The sequence below is a fragment of the Ochotona princeps genome, chromosome X (genome assembly GCF_030435755.1).
Source record: "Ochotona princeps isolate mOchPri1 chromosome X, mOchPri1.hap1, whole genome shotgun sequence".
NCBI lineage: Eukaryota > Metazoa > Chordata > Mammalia > Lagomorpha > Ochotonidae > Ochotona > Ochotona princeps.
The window spans coordinates 50,081,501-50,096,532 of record NC_080865.1 but is presented as its reverse complement, the minus strand read 5'-3'; the positions used below and the strand labels follow the sequence as shown (position 1 = coordinate 50,096,532).

Below are 15,032 nucleotides of genomic sequence, written 5' to 3'. Positions count from 1 at the left end.
ATTTAAGTAACATTAGCAGTGAATCCTCAGAAGACCCTTCCTTCTGAACGATTCTGCAGCTAAAACAGATCTAACCTGTAAGCCTCATGAGCGAGGACTCTGTAATGCAGCTTATACCGAGATACGGGAAGTGAATAGGTTATTCTGTTAGCTCATTCTTTGTAACACATATCTAGAATCAAAATAGTAGCCATACAAAGAATACAGAAATTCCATTTTTTCTCATGCAATGTCTGAATCGGTAATGCAAAGCTGATCGAAAATTCTGAAACTATCAGGGACACATAGTTTCACCAGCATCCTCAAAATATAGGTTCTACCCTTTGCTCTAAAATGGCTGCTTCAGTTTCCATTGTTTTATTCATTTTCCATCTAACCAAGAAGAAAGTTACAAAGAAGGAGAAATGCTATTTGTTTTCAGAGGAAACAGCACAGCTATTGCACACATCACTTTTCTCACATCTCATTGGTCAGAACTTTGATATATGGCCACATGTTGTTTCATGAGCGTCTCAAAAGTGTAGTATTCACTGGAGTGCCAACAGAGTGAACTAGCTATTCTACTAGTAAATAAGAAGAGCATACATATTTAAGGAAAATTGCTACTTTCTGTCAAAGATAGATTGTTATAGTAGCCTCTTAAAATTCCTTCCTTTTACAAGTATCCTTCAATATCTAGCTCTTAGGATAACTTATCTCTTTTCCTCCCTCAACTATACTTCCCTTTGCTATGCCTACATTAATGCCGCTTACAGAAATAACTCCACTTCAGGCCCTGAGGTAAACCTTAAGCTACTCTCATGAAGTGAAGATGATCTTACCCTCTTTATCACAAATGGGGCGAACTATTAATCAATAGCTACCACCTCCTTGCCCCAAGTCATAGCTATTCAAACAGTTCTAGGAAGTTAAATCATAAAAAAAAAAAAAACCAATGAACAAAATGAAGGTAAATGATGTACACAATCATCTCAATTTATGGAGAAAAAAAAATTTTTTAAAGAACTGGGCATAGCGTGGTAGCCTAGCAGCTAAAGTCCTTACCTCACACGTGCAGGGATCCCATATGGGTGCCGGTTCTAATCTTAGTAGCCTCCACTTCCCATCCAGCTCCCTGCTTGTGGCCTGGGAAAGCAGTAGAGAATGGCCCAAAGCCTTGGGATTTTGTACCTTCAGAGAAGACCTGGAAGAGGCTCTGGGTTCCTGGCTTTGGATCGGTGCAGCTCTTGCTGCTGTGGCTGCTTGAGGAGTGAATCAACAAAGGGGGGGGATCTTTTTCCCTAACTCTCCTCCTCCTTGTATTTATGACTTCATAATAAAAATTAGAAAAAAAAATGGCAACGTACAACATCCTTTCACAATTAACAGAAGAATAACACTAAAAAAAGAACTTCCTCAACATAAAGCATCTTTAAGAAAAACCTATAGTTTATGTCACATTCAATGGGAAAATTTGAGGGTAGTTTCATAAAGGTCAGAAAGGTTTATCAGCGTTATGATGTAATAATTTAAGGTATTACCCACAATAGTGGCATTCAATATATGTATAAGTTCAAATCATAGCTGCTCCACTTCCAACCCAACTCCCTGCTAATGTGCCTGGGAAGAAGCTATGGGTGGCCAAAATGGTTATGCACCTGCACTCTTGTGAGAGAGCTGGAAGAAGCTTGCGGGATTTTGAAAAGTGAACAAGACATTAGTCTGGGATTGGCGTTGTGGTGCAGTTGGTTAACCTGCCACCTGGATCTTGGAATATTGTATGTACAGTAGTTTAAGTTCTTATTGCTCTACTTCCAACTCAACTTGCTGCTAATTTGGCCTTTGATTCACATGTGGGAAGCCCAGATGGAGTTACAGGATTTTGACTTTGGTCAGAACCATTGCAACCATTTGGGTGTGAGACACCAAAGTAACACATTCTTCATTTCTGTACCTCCCTCTCTTTCTGCAACTCTGACTTTTAAGTGCATTTTTTCCCTTAAAAAATCTATTCAAATAAATAAAATTTTATTTTAATTTAAAAGCACTGAGATGGCATATTTCCCTAATGAAATGATTGACTCTTGATATTGGACAGAAAAATCAGAGTGATGTTTGGATTCCTTTTCTAATAGAGAAAACAGAATGAATTCTTCCCATGTTTATAACTCATTCATTCATGAACTTCATTCATCTGCCTTACACAGAAGTTACAGTGGCAAAATTTCTATAAAATTCAGCACCTTCCATCACTGTTACTATCATACTATCCCTCCCTTCAAGAACTGAAATCTACCTCTCTTTGTCATAATGTTGATTTTGACTTCATTCAACCAAATACATGGGCAATACCATTTTGAGTGTTTATGTGGATTCGAGACAAACTATGTCCAACGAGCCCCAGTCAAAGCTCCACTTCTAATACACCTCCTAACTAATGTACCTGGGAGGGCAGTAGAGGATGTCCAAAGAACTTGGGCCATTCCAATCATGTGGCTTATCCAGATGAGGCTCCTGGCTCCTGGTCTTTGATCTGCCCATCTCAGGCCATTGTGGCATATATAGAATAAACCAGCTGATGAAAGATCCCTCTGTCTTTTCCTACCATTCTGTAACTCTGCCTTTCGAATAAACAAATGATAAAAAAAAAAATAAGCACTAACATAGGGCTAGCATTGCAGTGCAGCTGCTTAAGCCACCATTTGTAATATCCTCATTCCAAATCAGAATACTAGTTTGAGTCCTGGCTGCCCTTCTTTGGATTCAGCTCCCCACCAGTATGCTAAGAAGCAGCAGGTGATGCACAGATACTTGAGATCCTGTTACACATGTGGGAAGCAAAGGTGGAGCTACTGTCTTCTGACTTCAGTCTGATCCAACCCACACTGCTATAACAACCACTTGGGTAGCGAATCAGCAGATATAAGATCTCTCCCTTTCCCAGTCTCTTCATCTTGCTCTCCAATGAAGAAGTAAATATTTTATTCAAAAATATTAGACAAGAAAAACTGAGTAATAATGCGACTTCTCCATTAGAAAAACAGCAGTGTCTGTTCCCCCCCAAAATTTAAATGATTATATTAAGAATGAGTATAGAAACATAATAATTTATATATTTCAAAAACTTAATAACTCCGTAGTTAGATTTAGGTCAGAACAAAGAAAAAAAGAATCGCATTTCACATGTGAATTGCAAGCTACACAAAATACAAAATCCCTGGAATCATGACCTCAGAGACTTCAAAAAAGAAAAGACACAGAATTAGCAAAAATACTGTTGTAATTAAGTGTTGATGTTGGTGTTTTGAGATTCCTAATAGCTGGACTGAATCTGTAAAGCTAGTTCCCATTATTCCAGTGCATTATGCCTCCATAGTACAATATCTAGGGAGAGTCACAAATGTGCCTAAGAAACACTATCTCAGCATTCTCTCTGTCCTTCCACAGGAGAATGCTCATAAAATTTTAAGTCAAATTTATCTAAAGTGTCTATTTGATGAACAGCATTTTCTTAGGTAACACGAAATATCATACTATTATACTTGTATCTAGACACCAGTATTTCTATGGCTGACTTTATATACACATCAAGAGAAAAAATCATTTCTCAGATGAGGCAGAGCTATGAACAGAAGAGTTGTTCATCTATTTTTATCAGTTCAGTTGCTCAAAGGTTTCTTTAAAAACTTCCTCTTATAGGGTCCACCCCAATGGCTTGATTTGCTACCCATTCCCCTTCAAACACATGCATCTCCTATGGGTTCCAGTTCATGTCCCAGCTGTTCTACTTCCCTTCCAGCTCCTTGTTTGTGGCCTGGGAAAACAATAGAGGATGGCTTATAGCCTTGGGAACCTGTACATGCCTGGCTCCTGGTTTCAGATCGGCTCAGCTCTGGCCACTGGGAAGTGAACCAGCAGATGGAAGAACATTCTCTCTGTTTCGTCTTCTCTCTGTAGACCTGCTATTCCAACAAAAAATAAATCTTAATAAAACCCAAAAACTTATAGTTAAAGAAACATGCTGGGGAGTGAATGGGAAAGAATTTGCAAAGTAACACAATTCTTTTGTGAAATTGTTCCAAATACATGGGACTAAAATTTTCCATCAGTAACTCCACTTAAAAAATCAATGCTGTAGATGAAAGTAAGAATTTGTTTAAAAAAAGATTATGAACATACAAATTTACCATAGGCCAACAATGTTTACAATATGGCAAATATCCAGGAAAATGGAATTGGTCAGGTGAACTATTATTCAGCTATTAAAATAGTATTTCTTCAGCATTTTAAATGGTATGGGATAAGTTCACAGCACAATATTAAATAAATAGAGATGAAAATCTGTAAACACATTAGAATATGTACTATTCCCACACTCTACCTTGGTTTGTGCAAATACATATATACGTTTATATAATATTGACAGTAAAAACATCAAAATGTTAAAAGTAATCCTCCCCAGATGATATGAAGATTTGGATTATGATTTGTTTATTTTATTCATTTACCTTTATTTTTATAATATTTTATGTTATAACTTAGTTCTATATGAATCAATATCATGCTGAAATACATTTGTACACACACACAGCAAAGAGAAAGAGAAAAAGAGCAGGTAAGAAAGAAAATAAGGCCCTATTGTCAAAATATTTTATATACTGTTCTAGACATCTGGGTATCTGCATTTATTTAAAAAAAACTCACTTTAATTCCAAGGCATAGACAGTGTTCACTTGCTTTAGTTTTTTGCATTTGTTATATATATTATTTATTATTTATATATTATTTATATATATATTATTTATATAGTAAGTAAATATAGTGGAAGTCAATATATATTATTTATATAGTAAGTAAATATAGTGGAAGCAACCAAATTTCATTGACAAGTGGCCAGATAAATCACTCAGACATTACACTTCTGAGCTCATGTGGGTTCAAAGTCAAAGCAGGAAATCAAGTAAAACTTCGTATTCCACTTTTAAATAAATCTTTTAATAAAGCCTACTTGATGAAAAGAAGGGACTATGGGTACCAATGTGATGGCATAGCATGCTAATCCTCTACCTGTAATAATCACATTACATAAGGTTCCTATTCACATCCCAGCTACTCTGTTTCTGATCCAGCTCTCTACCTATGGTCTGGGAAAGTAATGGAGGATGGCTCAAGTTCTTGGCCCATGTGCCTATGTGAGAGAATCGGAGGAAGCTTCTGGCTCCTGGATTCGGATTGGCTCAGCTACGACCACTGTGGCCTTGAGGAGTGAACCAGCAGATGAAAGCCCTCTCTCTCTTTGTCTTTCCTTTTCTCTGAGAATTTTTATTTCAAATTAAAATAAATAAATCTTTTTTTAAGGGAAGGAACTATCAAAAGTTATATGGAGATATCAGTGTAAGGGACAGAGAGAACATGAAGAATCAAGGAACAAAAAATATCCAAAAGAATGCAGTAATTCTGACAAAGTAGATTTTCATCTAAAGGAATGACTGATAAGTAATTAAAAATCATGACACAAAGGAATCTTAATTATATGAAGGGGGAAAATTTAAATGGACAAAACAACACATGATACAAATGAAAAGTAAACCTACATAAATCATAGAATCAGCAAAGATTTTGAAGCTGAAATAGTTCATAAATAACATAAAAAGCACAACTAAGAGTTTGAATACCAGAGCAAACGGTAGAAAATTTTTCTGGGGCCTGGCATGATAACTGAATAGCTAAATCCTCATCTTGAAAGTGTTGGGATTCCATATGAGTGCTCGTTCCTGTCCGGGTGGCTCCACTTCTCATCCAGCTCCTTGTTTGTGTTCTGAGATAACAGTAGAGGATGTCCCAGAGCCTTGAGACCTTGCTCCCACATACGAGACCCGGGAGAAGTTCCTGGCTCCTGGCTTTGGGCCAGTTCAACTCTGGCCCTTGGGACCACTTAGTGAGAGAAGCCGCGGACAGGAGATCTTTCTCTCTTTCTTCTTCTCTCTGTAAATCAGATCTGCCTTTCCAATGAAAACAAATAAATCTAAAAAGAGAAAAGAAAAAAAACTATAGTATGATGTGAAGGACAGGATATTTAAACCCTGTAAAAAAAACTAAAGAGAAAGTAATTTAAAAGAATAAAGAAAGTCCATGTGACAGATGAAATCCATGGAATGATCAATTGTATTATAAGGATACCTCAAGTAGAAGAAAAGAAAAAAGGCATTGGGAAACTACTGAATGGAATAATATTTGAAAAAAATCACCAAACTTGAAAGAGATATGAATATTTACTTGCAACAAGTTCAAGAGACTCAAACTCATGTGATCTGTAAGGCATCTTACAGATAAATTTTCACAGCATAAGGCTAAGAACAACATGGTAAAACAGTGAGAGGAAAAAACTTAAAGTTATATATAAAGGAAAAACTATTAGATTAGCATTATACTTCTGATTAAAAACCTTACAGGCCAGAAGATGATAGGATGATATATATTTAAAGTATTGATAGGAAACACCTTCCAAATAAAAGTACTAAAACCAGAAAAGCTGTATTTTAGAAGTAAGGACAAAATAAAATATTTTCTAGACAAAAAAAAAAAAAAAAACAAGAAAATTCATCATAAGTAGACCGGTTTTACTAGAAATTCTTAAATTAGAAGTAACCATCATGAAACCTGAAGACATGATACTACCAAAACATCAGCTTATATTTAATTCTTCATCATGAATCTGCATAAACTAGATTTCACAGTCAAAATATAGTTTGAAAGGATTGAAAAACGATGCTGCCTGTAAGAAACTCATTTCACAAAGACACATGTAGACTGCAAGTGGAGAGTTGGAAAAAGACATTCATAAAAACAAAAGCCAAAAATGAGCAATAGCAGCTATACTCATACCCAATAAAATAGAATTTGAATTGCAAACCATAAAACCAGGACTGCTGTGATAATACAGCCTGTTAAGTTGCTGCCTATGGAGAGACTGGCAATTCAATATGAGTGCCAATTTGAATCCTAGCTGTTCTACCCTTGATCCAACTTCCTTCTAATGTACCTTAGAAAGCAACAGGACATGGCAGAAGTGCTTGGAGAACCCCAGCTATCATGGGCTCCTGACATTAGCCTTGCCAGTGTAGCCATACTCAAAGTAAATAGGTGGATAGAAGACTTTTCTCTTTCTCTCTCTCTCTCCAATCATGGATTTCTAATAAATAAATAAATAAATAAATAAATATTTAATTTTAAAAACTTTAAAAATATACATAAAAGGCAAGTTGAGCACTGATAAGAGGATTGATTCATCGAGAAGATGAAACAATCAGAACTATGAATGCATCGAATAATCCAAAACAAGAACACCCAGATACATCAAGAAAATATTACAGGCCTTTGAGGGTATTTATAGTTTTCAATACAAAAATAATAGATGTTGTCATCGCTTCACTTTCATTAATGAACAGATTATCCAAAGAGAAATTCAATAAAGATTTCTCAGAGTTTATCATACTATAGAACAAATGAATCTGACATTTAGAAAACATTTCGCCCTATAGCTACATAATACACTATTCACAGGAGCACATATCCAATATCAGATATTCTAAAAAATGTTAGTCATTCTTTGTGATTGCTCTAAAAATGAATAAATAAAACTAGAAATTAATAATAAGAACAGCAGAATACTTTTTTTAAATACTGATTGTTATTGGAAAGACAGATTTACGGAGAGGAGAGACAGAAATAAAGATCTTCCACCTGCTGATTCTTTCCTAAAATGGCCACAATGACCAGGGCTGAGCCAATCTGAAGCCAGAAGCCAGGAGCTTCTTTTGGTTTCACATGTGAGTGCAGATTCCCAAGACCTTGGATCAGCCTCCACTGCTTTCCCAGAACTCAGTCAGGGAGCTGAATGGGAAGTGTGTCAGCTGGGACCAAAACCAGGGTCCAAATGGGATCTTGGCACTTGCAGGTGGAGGATTAGTAAATTGAGACATTATTTTAGCCCAGGGACCTTTTCAAACATAGAAAATAAACAACATGCTACCATACTACCAAGGAATTTTTGAAGAACTTGACATGGAAATCATAAAATTTCTTCAAAATAAAATAAAGGGCCCAATGCAATGGCCTAGTGGCTAAATTCTCCCCTTTCAGGCTTTGGGATGCTATCTATTTGGCAGTTCATTTCTCCAATGCTCTACTTCCCATTCAGCTCCCTGCTTGTGGTCTGGGGATGCAGTAGAGGATGGCCCAAACCTTTGAGACTGCAAAGCTCCTGGCTCCTGTAGTCAGATTGGGTCTGTTCCAGCTGTTGTGGCCAGTTGGGGAGTGAATGAGTAGGCAGAAGATCTTTCTTTCTGCTTCTCCTTCTCTGTAAATCTGTCTTTGCAATAAAAATAAATAGAATATTTAAAATACTATTGAAAAGAAATTGATGTACAACATATCAAAAACTGTGGGATGCGACAAAATTAAGAATTATCAAAATGTGTATAAAATTAGAAGACTCAAAGAAAGAATCATATGGTGTATCTCCAGGACATAGAAAAACACAAATGAACAAAGCTCAAAATTAGTAGGAAATAAGAAATATAAATAATCAGAAGAACAATAAGAAATTAAATTGAAACTAAAAACCAAAACCAAGCAATCATCACAGTAAAAAGCTGGCGTTTAGAAAAAGAGAGCAACAATTTGAACAGAATAATAAAACAATAAGAGAAAAAAATTGAATAAATAAAATCAGAGATGAAACTGGAAACCATTGGAGTTCATGAAGTAAGCGAACTCAAAAAAAAAAAAAGCGTGTTTTCCCTGATCCATGGTAACTGTTACACAGAATACAAAAATGTAATCTACATGAGTGAGATTGACATTTTGAGAATTGTTTACTGTTTACAGTCTTTGTTTATACACTTGATGACCAGCAGGATCTTTTTTTTTCTAATTTCTAGTTGTTGGATTCTTTATCTAATAGATTGTTGAGCCTGTGATTATGCAGTTAACATAAAATATGTCATTGTGAGAATTACGAAAAAAATACGAGGAAGTAGGGAAATGAATGGAGAATGTGGGTGGGAGTAAGGGTAGCTTACTCACTAAGCTATTAAATCTGTGCTTGAAATACCCAAAATTTGTTCAGCTTATGTAACTAAGTTAAGGTATTAAAAAAGAAAAAGAAGATATTAAATCTACAGCAAAGAAATAAAAAGATAACAAACTATTTACCAGCAAACTAGAAAACAAAGAAATGGATACATTTCTGAATATGTATAATTACCAGGAATTATTCAAGAAGATGAAAGACAGCCATAACAAATAATGAAAGTTAAACAATAAATAAAAGTCTGCAACTAAATGAAACTTCAGGATCTAATGTATTTAGAACTGAATTCTGGGGGAAAAAAAGAGAACAGAAAAGAAGAAAGGACAAAATCTGCATCAAGGTGGAGGAATCCACCAGGGGGGAGGGGAGGGGGAGGGGGAGGGGGATTCCCAAAGCCTATGAAACTGTCATATAATGCTAAATATTAATTAAAAAAAAAAAAAAGAAGAAAGGAGAGGAGAGAAGAAATACTTAATGGGAAATCAAAAGAATGCAATTCTGGCAAGCTGTTACAATGAGTTCAACATTTCTCTTATATCAAAACAAACCAAACACAAGATACACAAAGGAAACTAGACAGCAATATAGTTGATATATTTAGAGGTAAATTATTGACAAAATATTAGCAAACAAAATCTGAAATCACATTGAACACATATTCACACAGCAGCAAAGTGGGATTTATCCCAGAGATGAAAGGGTAACCTAACATTTGCAAATCAAGAACTATTACAAGTCACATTAACAGAATTAGAAACAAAAAACATATAATTATCTCAATAGTTGTAAAGGAAATATCTAATAAGTTTCAAATTTTCTTCATAATAAAATCTCCTCCAAGAAGTATAGCAGGAGCATAACTCAAAATTATGAAAGCTATATGTCAGAAACCAACAGCCAATATCATTTCGAATAGGAAAACCTGAAAGTATGTCCACTCAGATCTGCAATAAGAGAAAGATGTCCACCATCACCACTTTTATTCAACATAGTTTTTGGAAGTATTAGAAATAGCAGTTAGAGAAGAGAGACACAAGGCATCCAAACTGAAAAGTAGAAAATCAAAACAAGCACACTTGCAGATTCTGATTCTGAACACTGAAAAACATAGACATTTCACTAAAAATTTTTCAGAAATTATGAACCAATCCCTTTAATTCAAAGAATGCAAAATCTAGACATAAAAATATCTGCATTTTCATATAGCAACAGTGATCCTGCAGTAAAGGACGTAAGGACAGAAGCTTCATTCACAATAGCCACAAAGATTTAAATTCTTAGAGTGAAACTTAACCCAAGAAGTGAAAGATCTGTACATTGAAAATTGCAAGAGTGATAAAAAGAATTATTCAACCAGAGATTAAGTGCAATAGTAAAATAACGCCTATAATTGGAGTACCAGTTGGAATCTCAGCTGCTATGCTTCTGGCCAATGTCCTTGCTAATGGCCTTAGTGCTTCATCTCCTGCCATTCACGTGGGAGACCTGAGTGGCGTTCCAGGCCCAGCCAGTGGAAGATCTATTTCTGTGTCTTTCCCTTTCTGCCACTCTGCCTTACAAGTAAATACAGTGAATATACTTTTAAATTATCAAGGGTCCAAATAATAAAAATATATTCTTTCCTCACAGATGCAAAGAATTAATATCATTAATGCCTAAATCAATCCATATATCTCAATGCAATCTCCATCAAAATGACAATGTTATCTTTTTATTGGATTGTCAGACATACAGAGAGGAGGAGAGACAGAGAGGAAGATTCTTTATCCAGTGATTCATTCCCCAAGCAGCCACAACAGCCAGAGCTTCAGCAATATTTTAATAAAATAAGGAAAAAAATTTAAAATTAATTTTGGACCACAAAATACTCAGAATAATCAAAGTAATCTTGAGGCCACAACAAGAACAAAAGAGAAGATGGATACCTTCTGACTTCAAAGCATACTATGCTGTAGTAAATAAAACAATGATTCTCAAGTGAAAACTGAAAACTGGTGTAGAGACCAGTGGAATAGAACAGAGAGCTAGATAAATAATCCCTTTACAAACAGCCAAATGATTTTTGACACAGGTGCCAATAATATACTTTGAAGAAGTGATAATGTTTTCAATATCTATATAGAGAGTAAAAACTGGAAATCTCTGTGTAGAAAAATAACTTTAGACCCTTATCTATCACCATATTCAAAAATCAACTCATGATATATCTAAGAACTAAATTTAAAAGCTGAGACTTTGAAACTGCTGGAAAATATAATGGGAAATATCAAAACACTGATGTAGGTAATGACTTTCTGGATAATTTTCCAATAGCACAGTTAAGAAAAAGAGACAAATTAGATTATCACACTCAGAAGCTTCTGTGCAGCAAAGACAATAAATAGAATGAAGATACATATGACAGAGAAAATATTTACGGCGACTTACTCAAGAAAGAACTGATAGGCAGTATATATCATCAGCAACTTTAAATATTCAACAACAAAAAAACAACCAGTCAGGACAGATAGCAAAAGACGAAATACAAATGACCAACAATTTTTTGCAAAAACTCTCAATGTCACTAGTCACCAGAAATGCAAACCTAACTACAATGAGCTATCAGTTTGCTGTGGTTAGAATGGCTGCTATCCAAAAGACAGTAAGCTACAAATACTAACACAGTATGGAGATCTCTCTCTCTCTCCTTCTCTCTCTCCCTCTCTCTCTCACACACACACACACGAAACAGATTCATCATGTGACTCAGCAGTCCCACTACTAACAGGTATAGCTAAAGTATGTGAAAGTATTGTTTTATTCCACCATGTCTATTTTAGCACCACAGCTAAAATATGGAAACAATAATAGGGGAAACTATTGTTTTCTACATGTAAATTACCTGAAATAAAATGTTTTATAAAAAGCAAATTATATCTATAACGCCTTATATATGTATTCTACATCTATATATAATTTTCCTTTGCTGCTTCTATTGCTAATAAGAGATGATCTCAAAATAGACTGAGGAAAATATGTCAACAAAGCATATCTTTAGCATTTTGCATAGTACATTACCATACTATAAACTTTTCTCTTACTTCTCACATCCTGTTTTGTTAGTTTTTTTCCCAAGATTTTTTTATTTTCATTGGAAAAGTCAGATTTACAGAGAAGGAGAGACAGAGAAAAAGACTGTCTGCTGGTTCACTCCGCAAGTGGCCCTAACAGTCAGAGCTGAGCTGATCTGAAGCCAGGAGCCAGAAGCTTCTTCCAGGTGTCCCATGCAGTTGCAGGGTTCCAGGGCTTTGGGCTGTTCTCTACTGCTTTTCCAGTCTGCACGAAGAGACCTGGAAGGGAACTGGAGCAGGCAGGACAAGAACCAGCACTCATATGGGATCCTGGCACATGCAAGGCAAGGACATAAACCACAATGCTACTACTGCACCAGGCCCAGCTTCTCATATTCTTTAATCCGGGCTAGACAATTTCCTTGACACTTAATCTGGACTCTATCCCCAGTGAAATATTAACAAATAATGTCAAAAATCAGCAGGAAATTATGCTGGGGTTTCCAAATATGTAGAACAAAAATGTGAGTCCTGCAGGTTGATATTAGTGAACACTCTTTCACTATATATATATATATATATATATCCAAGATTACCTATGTTTGGGAAACACTAAGTTTAAATCATGAAATAAATGTTTCTTCATAGAAGACTTATCAAATAATTCAATATGGTAATAAACATTGTGAATAAACAATGTGAATAAACATTGTGAAATGGAGGTAGGGAGTTGGACATACTATGCAGTATTTCCAAACTTATTTGATCAAGGAATTACCTATTTTATAAAAAAAAATAACTGGAGAAACTATGGTTCCAAAAAGAGATAATTATGAGAGCACTGCTTCTCACTGCTTCATCTTTCTGGGCACTTGAATTTCATTGAAAACTCTCAAAGTCTGGAAACCATATACCCTAAAGGAATATGCATTTCCTTGTGAGAGGCTAATGAGGGAATTTTTTCACCTAAAATCTAAAAATTGGAAGCCAAAAAAGTCTTTACTAATGAAATATTTGCATAAATGGAAACGTGTTCTTGCTTGTACTCAAATCAAAGTTCAGCTGTTTAACTTTGAGTTAAGCTGTATCATCATGCTACAGATTGCCTCCAGCTACCTTCTGCATTGAGTCAATCTCAAAGAGTTTACTGCCCACATCTGAAATCAGATCATGGACATGAAACCAGGCTTTTTAATTCTAATGTTCTGCCAGATGGATCAGAAAAACAAAAATGAAGAGTTTGCCCAAGGGAAAAATGTCCATAGAAAAGAGAAAGACACTACAATCCAATGCATATAAAATCTGTTTTATTGCGTCGCATTACCAAAGCCTTGTTTTTCATTCTCTATGGGTGTTTTCTAATTTTACATATTAATTTAGAGAAGTCATTAATTACAATGAAAAGTTGAATCTGAAATAAAGTTTTACTTGAACTCATGTATGTAGAAACAGGAAATGTGGATATTTATCATTTTATATTTGGTACAGTAAGAATGGGATTTTTTAAGATTTATTTTATTTTTATTAGAAAGTCACATATAGTGCTCGTTTCAGCAGCACATGTACTAAAACTGGAACAATATAGAGATTAGCATGGCCCCTGCACAAGTATGACACATAAATTCATGCAGTGTTCCATATTTTTGCCAAAAAAAGAAAAAAAAAAAAAGAAAGATGTACAGAGAGGATGAGAGACAGAGAGGAAGATCATCTGTCTGATGATTCACTCCACAATCAGCTGCAACAGCCAGAGCTGCACCCATCCGAAGCCAGGAACCCAGAGCCTCTTCTGGGTCTCCCATGTGGGTACAGGATCCCAAGGCTTTGGGCTGTCCTCGACTATATTCCCAGGCCACAAGCAGGATGGGAAGTGGGGTTGTCAGATTAGAACCGGCACCCATATGGGATCCTGGTGCTTGCAAGGCAACGACTTTAGCCACTTGGCTACAGTGTTGGGCCCAAGAATGGGATTTTTAGTATCATTTCCTATCATAGCAATATCATTGATTCCAAAATTAGTGAGTTTTTTTTCTCATTAATATGCTCTCTTTCAAAAAATGGGCTTAATTAGAAATAAAATTAATCTCTTCACTTCACTGTTAGAAAAATAGTAAAATACCCTTAAACCTAGAGCTTCTTTTTTCCAAAGCAAGTAAGTTAATTTCAAAAATATAAAAATCTTAAAATGGAAGTACTTTTCCCTTTCCCTTATTTCCATGTTTGTATTTTATATATAAAAGCACATACTGGAAAAATTCTGATATATTAAAAAATGCATGTGTATGGACTGATTGATTTACAGACATATATTTGTATATATGATCATTTGCTTTGCTTTGATTTTGTTTTCTTCATTTCTCAGAAACCTGCATAGGAGAAACATTCTAAATGGCTAAGAGAAACAAACTAACCGTTGTGAGGAATATAGAATCCAACAAAGAAAATAAATAACAGACATAATATTCATTGCTGTAATTTCAGAGAGCTTTTGAATTCTGATTTCCTGATGGCCAGGAAGTAATCTGTTTTGCATAATCATCATATGTTTATGGCCCCTCCCACTTTACTCCCCCTCCCAAAATGAAGAGAGACTCATTAAAGAAACTGAGCTTTCAGGATCTGTGCATAAATCTATGGTGCCACTTTCTTATTCCCAAATTTTCACTCGTTATAGACAACAGACAAGCTCAATTAAGAATAATGCCGATCATCTCATTTCAGTTTAATCTTTATCAGCCCTCTTGCTAAATATATTCACATTCTTCAACAACGGGAGTTAAGGATTTAACATGCTAATTTTAAATGGGAGCACAGTTAAAATTATATTTAAACATATTGGTTACTCAATACTATGTCCACTAATTCCATAACGTTATAAATTGTGGCTGATATTATGTTGGGGCTTTTAA

The 15,032-nt window shown here is 35.2% G+C and overlaps 1 non-coding gene across 1 annotated transcript; it reads left to right on the top strand.

Annotated features, from left to right (window-relative positions):
- Positions 1–13,664: 13,664 nt before the first annotated feature.
- On the top strand, positions 13,665–13,768 carry LOC118760531 (U6 spliceosomal RNA). Its single transcript, XR_004996838.2, has one exon. It is a non-coding gene; the product is annotated as a U6 spliceosomal RNA (small nuclear RNA).
- Positions 13,769–15,032: the final 1,264 nt, after the last annotated feature.